Source organism: Cavia porcellus, unplaced genomic scaffold (genome assembly GCF_034190915.1).
Source record: "Cavia porcellus strain 051 isolate PalLab524CR breed Dunkin Hartley unplaced genomic scaffold, mCavPor4.1 scaffold_1, whole genome shotgun sequence".
Lineage (NCBI taxonomy): Eukaryota > Metazoa > Chordata > Mammalia > Rodentia > Caviidae > Cavia > Cavia porcellus.
In genome coordinates this window covers 133,487,405-133,494,585 of record NW_026947484.1, presented here as the reverse complement: position 1 = coordinate 133,494,585, position 7,181 = coordinate 133,487,405, and the positions used below count along the sequence as shown (strand labels likewise).

Here is a 7,181-nt window from a genome sequence, read left to right as displayed (position 1 = left end):
ACATTTTATCACTGTTTTTGCATCCAAGTCCCTTTCCACTTCATTTTGCTGTAACCTAAACTGCTCTGTACTTTTTTTTTTTTCACTGTTCAGTATTTATTTAGATACACAAATAAAAGAATCTGGTGGTTCAAACAGGTTATGATCCTTTTTGCCCCTTTTGGGTATATATGTGTGTGTGTGTGTGTGTGTGTGTGTTTAAAAAAAGTAAAAAAATATAGAACACTTCACAAATTTGCAGGTCATCCTTGCGCAGGGGCCATGCTAATCTTCTCTGTATTGTTCCAATTTTAATATGTATGCTGCCAAAGCGAGCACTAAAACTGCTCTTTTAAAAATCATGTTTATTAATTGAAAAAGTAAGAAGGCCAACAGCAAAGAGTAAGTTTTCCCCTCCTCCCTGACGGCGGGTGATCCAGCTCCCTCATCTGCCCTCTTACCCTTACTTCATTCGCTATGTTCAGCTCCTTTAGTATCCTTCAAACAAATCCTCAGTATTTACAAACAAGACCAGGTTCTTTGGACCACAGTTGCCCTCCCCAGAGGAAAACAACGTTTGAAGTTAGCCTGGGGAAACAACGCCTTCCTCAACCCTATGGAAGCTTCATTTAAACTTTCAGGGTTCAAATACCAAAGGGAACAAACTCTTATGTTCTCCTGAGTGCTGGTGAGGTTTCCAAAGAGTCTAGGATCTGGAATCTGATGCTAATTCACATCCCTGTCTACAGCAGGTGACTTCATCTCTCTGAACTGTCTCTATGGCTGAAAAATGGAGGTAATCATGTCCACCTCGAAGGGCTGCTGTAAGGGTAAAACAAGAGAAGGAAGGTAAAGCATCTGGTGCCTGTGGCATCCTTTTCCCTTCCCTCCTATGGTTTCTTCAGTGTTTCTCAAGACCACAGAGAAAAGGAAAAGCAAATTTCCAAAATCCACACTGTTTAATGATCAGCTTTGACCTAATTCTACTTCAAAGCATTTCCCTCTCTCTCCTGCCTCTCACTGCCTCCCACCCAGCTGCCAAGTATAGAGAACACATGAAAACATGGTCCAAATGGGAACCTGGAATGTGAAAGCCTTTGAGAAAACAGATGTTTATTTGTTCATTTATTATCATGTTTTGCTTCTGTCTCATTTGATTACAAGAGCCTGCAGGGAAAAAATAATAACCCTTTGCACTTTAGTCTATGCTGGGTTTTATAGCCATCATTTGACTTTGTAATAACCAGGAGAAGAAGACGAGGATGAAGAAGAAGAAGGAGAAGGGGAAGGGGAAGAGAAGGAAAAAAGAAGGGGAAGAAGAAGAAAAGTAGGAGGAGGAGGAGGAGGAGGAGGAAGAAGAAGAAACCAAGGTTTAAAAATCAGATGCTTTCATTAAGAGGCACCTGGAAGAGAAATAGGTCTAGAACTCAGCTTTTCTCACTGATTCGCCTGCCTTTTGCTGTTGCTAGCTGGCTTTTATGTGTAATCACCACTGCACTGGTGAGGAGGCATTAGCTGTAAGCAACAGAAAATCCAGATCATTCTGGCTCATTGACTGGGAATCCAGAGGTTAGGTGGCTTCAGAACCTGCTGATGGCTGTAGCTCTGCTCTATTTCTCTCTTGCCCTCTGCTCTATCTTGGCTTTCCCTCCCTTCCTAATTTGACCCTGCTGTTTGTCCTTTTGTTGGGCGTCCAGCATTCCCTCCTCCACTCCAACTTTGTTTTGTTGCCTTTATTTCCCTTTGGGGAAAGCAGTGTATTGTGTAATGTCTCTTTCTGCAGGACCTGAAGTACCAGGCCATTCTCTTTCTGGCCTATCCATCTTCCGGTGGATAGAGAGGCCTGGGAGCTAGAAGCCCTCTGAGACCCAGGTGAGAGGCAGGAGGGCAGCCTGCAGTGCAGCAGCGCAAGGCCCCTGATAGAACTGTGGAGGGGGGAAGAGGAGGAGGAGGAGGACCGGCGGTGGCTGAAAAGATAAGAAGTATAAAATATAAGTAACCTTTATTTTGGGAATGTGGGGAGAGACACCCCCGACCCCCTGGGATGTGGCATCTCCACCCCGGGGCTGGCAATCTCTCCTTGGAACACGTGGAGTGAGGCACATAAGTAGCCTCGGCCTGGGGTGGAACCCAAGGGGGCATTAGGGATGCACAGGTAGCCCATTGGTCTTAGTTTGGCGCCAGAGGTAATTCCTAAGGGGGGCGGGAGAGATAGGAGCTCTTTGGCTTTACCGGCTATAGTATCCAGCCTGGGCCAGCAACCCTTTCAGCCCCAAGCTTCTCTGGTGTTGCTCCTCCTGTGGCTCTATTGGGACTCAAATAAATATACCCCAAAGGGAAGGCCTTACAGGCAACTTTTGCCTGACCTAATCTTGCCCTCTTGCCTCTTACACTGCACTCTCCTCTGAGGCAAGCCCCAGAGCTAGTCAAAAAACCTAAAATCATTATTCTAATTTTTCCCCACTTTTTGTGAAAAGCTGATCATAAAGAAATTCTCTGAGACAGATGGTGGTGCACACACATAATTGCAGCACTTGGGAGGCTGCTGCAAGAAGACTGAGTTCAAGGCCAGCCTAGACTACATAGTGAAACCCTATTTTTAAACAATGAAAGAAAAAAAGAAGGAAGAGAGAAAAGAAAGAAGTTCTTTGAAAGAAATTGAAGAGTACATACCAAAAAAGAAAGAAAGAAAGAATATCTCATGCTCATGGTTTAGAAAAATTCTGTAAAAATGTCCATACTACCCAAGGTGCTCTAAAGATTCAATACAATTCCTATCAAAATACCAGGAACACTGACCTAGAAAAAAACTCTAAAATTTTCATGGATCCACAAAGACCCCAAATAGCCGACACAGTCCTTAAACCAAAATCAGAGGCATTATGATACCTGATTTGAAAACATACTAAAAAGCTATAATACCAAAACCACATGGCACTGGTACAAAAAGAAACTAGAATAATAAAAAGAATAAAGAATTCATAAGACCCCATGTATTTAAAATCACCTGATATTTTTTTTTTTACCAAAATAGCAAAAGTAAACACTGGAGAAAGAGAAGGCTTCAATAAATTGTACTAGAAAAACTGAATGTCTACATGCAGAAAAAGAGACTTGACCCTCTCAGCATGTTAAAACATCAAGTCAAAATGAGTAAGTTTAGAACCTAAAATTATGAAATTACTAAAAGAAAACATAGGGGAAACATTTTAGGATATTGCTCTGGGCAAAAAAAATTTTAATGGGATCCTTAAAACACAGGTTACGTTAGTAAAGATTGACAAATTACATAAAAATATAAAGCTTCTAAACAGAAAACAATTAACAGAGTAGAGAGACAACTGAAGAATGGGAGAAAATATTTTTCAAACTTTTCATCTACCAAAGTATTAATTTCCAGAACACATAAGGAACTCAAATTAGCAAAACAGAAACAAAAATAAATAATCCAATTCAAAATGAATAAATATCCCTAACAGGCATTTCTCTAAAGAGGATATACAAGTGGGCAAAAAAGCATATGAGAAAATACTGCCCGCTGTTAATCATCAGGTCAGTGCAAATCAAACCCACAATAAGCTATCAACCTCAACCTCATCCCAGTTGGAATGACCATTACTAAAAAAGATAAAAAATAACAAATGCAGGTGAAGATGTAGAGAAAGGGGAATGTTCATACACTGTCAATGAGAATATAAGCTACCACAACCAATACAGAAAACAGTATGAACATTCCTCAAAATATCAGAACTACCATGTGTGGCAGCACTCCCGCTCCTGGGTGTTTACACAAAGGAACTGAAATCAGGATGGCAGAGACACAGCTGCACTCACAGGTTTATTACAGCACTACTCAAGATAACCACGAGGCGGGGTGTGGTGGTGCATGCCTGTAATCCAGCACCCAGGAGCCTGAGGCAGGGTGATTGTCACAAATCTGAGGCAAGTTTGGGACTGCACAGTGAGATTCTGGTGGCAGAAAAAAACAATAGCCATGAGGCAGAACCAATCTAGGTGTCCACTGACAGACTGGTGAAAGAAAACAGGGCACACCCACAAAATGGAATATTATTCAGCCATTAAAAGAGAAGTTCTATCAACTGATAAATGGATAAACAAAATGTAGTATAGCCATACATTGGAATATTGTTTAGTCAAAAAATCATGCATGCTACAGCAGGGATGAACTTCAAAAACATGCTAAATCAAGGTCAGACATAAAAAGTCATGTATGATTCCATTTACATGAAATGTCAAGAACAGGCAAGCCCACCAAGATAGAAAGTAGATAAGTAAGTTGTTGCCAAGGGTTTGGTAGGAGGGGAGGTGGTTCCTAGTGGATGTGGAGTTTCTTTTAAAGGTGTAATGCAAATGTTCTAGAATTGTGATGCTAAAGCCAGGCATGGTGGTGCACTCATGTAATCTCAGTACTGGGGAGGCTGATGCAAGAAGATCATTACAAGTTCAAGACCAGCATGGGCTACAAAATGAGCCCAAGGCCAGCCTGAACTGCATAGCATGACCCTATCTTAAAAAAAAAATCATGGGGCTGGGGATTTAGCTCAGCGGCGTAAGCACCTGCCTTGCAAGCAGGCGGTCGTGACTTCGGTCCCCGGTACCGATAAAAACGAAAAAAAAGACACACAAAAAAAAAAAAAAAAAAAAATCATGATGCTGAGGATTCACAACTCTATAAATACAGTGTATACTAAAACCCATATTTTTTAAAGGGTGAATTTTATGGTAAGTGAATTATGTCTCAATAAAGCTGTTACTTAAAAGAGCCTAATTAAGATATCTTTCAGTGACTTCTGGGAGAACATGGTGGATAGATAACAGTAGCTATGGAGGCTCTCTGAGATAGGCAGAATCTAGGAATGGTGCAGTGTGAGGAGTCCTAAGCAAGGGGAGATATACCCTGCTGACCTAGGAACGAACTAAGTTGAGAAAAACCAATTGGAAGTGCAATTCCAGTGCTAATCAGAACAGATAAAATCTCAGTGCTGAAGCTGTAACCCGCACCTCTGGAAACTGCGATTTGAATTTCCTACCGCCGCTGCGTCTGAATCAGCACAGCAGGGATAGAAATGCGAAAACTCTGAGAGCAGGAATCAGCAAACCAAGTTGAGAGTGGGACTGGTGGGGAGACTTGCATCAACCTATGGTGAGTGAGAGGAATGGGGACCCTTCCATAGACTAGGAGGCTCCAACAGAGGACATTCTGGGACCTGGCAGACTAGCCGGAACAGGACGCTGCAGTGACTTTAGTCTCATATTCCCCTCTCAAGCAGGATTGCGGGGGAGCACCTGACTTGGGTGAAGTCGCAGACTAAGACCCAGTAGGCTAGCCCAAACCAGGTCCCAGCACCTGGCGGTGCACCCTAGCAGTGAAGCCTTCAGTAGGTTGACCTGGAGGGACAGGCCCAGCAGAGGCTGCCAAGGTCTGTGTCTCCCTAGTACACTGCAGTGGGCGTGAACACCTAGCCAGCGCGATTCAAACAAACTGTAACTGACGAAGAAAGAAACTGGGCCTCCTATATATGCCTGTATGGAAGAAACAAAAAATATGAGAAGAGGCAGCAAGAAAGTGTCCTTGGCCCCCAATCTTGAGAACACTGATTTAGGAAAGGTAAATGCAAAGGAGAATGAGGTCAGAAAACAAGCAATATCAGACAAGGCACCAACAGACATAAAGCGATATCTCCAGAGCCTCTTAGACAAGTTCAAAAGTGAAGTATTTAACGAAGTAAAGCAAGATATAAGTAAAATAGTTAGAGAAATGCTAAGCACCGCCCAAGAAAAAACAGACAGTAGAATGGAAGAACAGAAAAAAAGGGGAGAATTGTTTGATGGAGAAAATAGAGAAAACATAGAATACATGAAGCAGGTTCAAAGAGATTAACAGGAAACTAAAAACTCTATTGAAAGCTGGCATAACAGCTTGAAAGAAACTAAGGATAGATTATCTGAACTAGAGGACAGATTTGTAATGTGGGAGCATGAAATGAAAAACTTCTTAAAAATAAGAAGGAAACAAACAGCAATAATACAAAGGCTAGAAGATGATAAGAGGATCTGTAACTTAAGAATTAAGAACATATAAGAAGAAGTAGGGAGACAAACAAATGAACTACAAAAGCTATTCAGAGAAATAATCCAGGAGAATTTCCCTAATTTAGCAAAAGGTAAAGATACTCAGATGTATGAGGCATACAGGACCCCAGCTACCTACAACCCAAACAGAGCAACACCCAGGCATATAATAATAAAAATTCCAGAAATTCAATACAAGAACAGAATATTACAAGCCATCAGAGACAAGAAACAGATCACTTACAAGGGAACACCCATCAGGATTACAGCAGACTTCTCGGCACAAACCATCAAATCACGAAGAGCGTGGGGGGAAATAATTCAAGCTTTGAAAGACAATAACCTCCAGCCAAGATTGATATATCCTGCATAACTGTCCCTAGAAATTGATGGAAAAACAAGGTGCTTCCAGGATAAAGAGGAACTAGGGGAATTTGCAACCACCAATTCAACTCTACAGAGAATACTGCAGGATATTCTAAAAATGAAAAATAGCAAGATTCCAGAAACAGTGGCAGAGAGGCCACAATGAATGGAGCAGAAAGCGAAATGAAGAAGACAAACTGACAACTAATGACAGAAAAAAGAGCTCAACAGAACTGAGGCAGATGAGGTTGGATGGTAGGAACAGCTATTTTGGAGAAAACAAGACATCATAATAGGTAGTGCTGATTTAATATCATCTTGTTTTGAAGTCCCATCAAGCTTTTGTTTTTCTGTCTCCATCGGTCTTAGCATGTATCTTATTGGATTTTATTATATGTGATAATATAAACAAAAACTTTCATAGACAAGGAGATTATACAGAAACCATTGTTCATTTTCTGTTAGTTGATTCTAAATACCCTGTAATACTGTCATTCTCTTGAATGGTTTTACATTGTCTTGGTATGTTTGATGCTGCAGTATATGAAGTTATACTCAAAGATTTCAAGGAAAGAGACACTATGGTAACTATTTTTATGTCAGGATATCTTGTGGTGAAACACTATTTTGCTTCAATGGTTATGTTTTGACATGTGCTGTTTTGTTATTATGTCCTCTTTTATCTCAATCTCCTTTTTTATTACTTACTTTTTTATTTTTATCTTTTTAATTAAGGGAAAAAT

The 7,181-nt window shown here is 40.9% G+C and overlaps 1 non-coding gene across 1 annotated transcript; it reads right to left on the bottom strand.

Annotated features, from left to right (window-relative positions):
- Window positions 1-211: 211 nt before the first annotated feature.
- On the bottom strand, window positions 212-318 carry LOC111754380 (U6 spliceosomal RNA). Its single transcript, XR_002789072.1, has one exon. It is a non-coding gene; the product is annotated as a U6 spliceosomal RNA (small nuclear RNA).
- Between the last annotated feature and the right edge of the window lie 6,863 nt (window positions 319-7,181).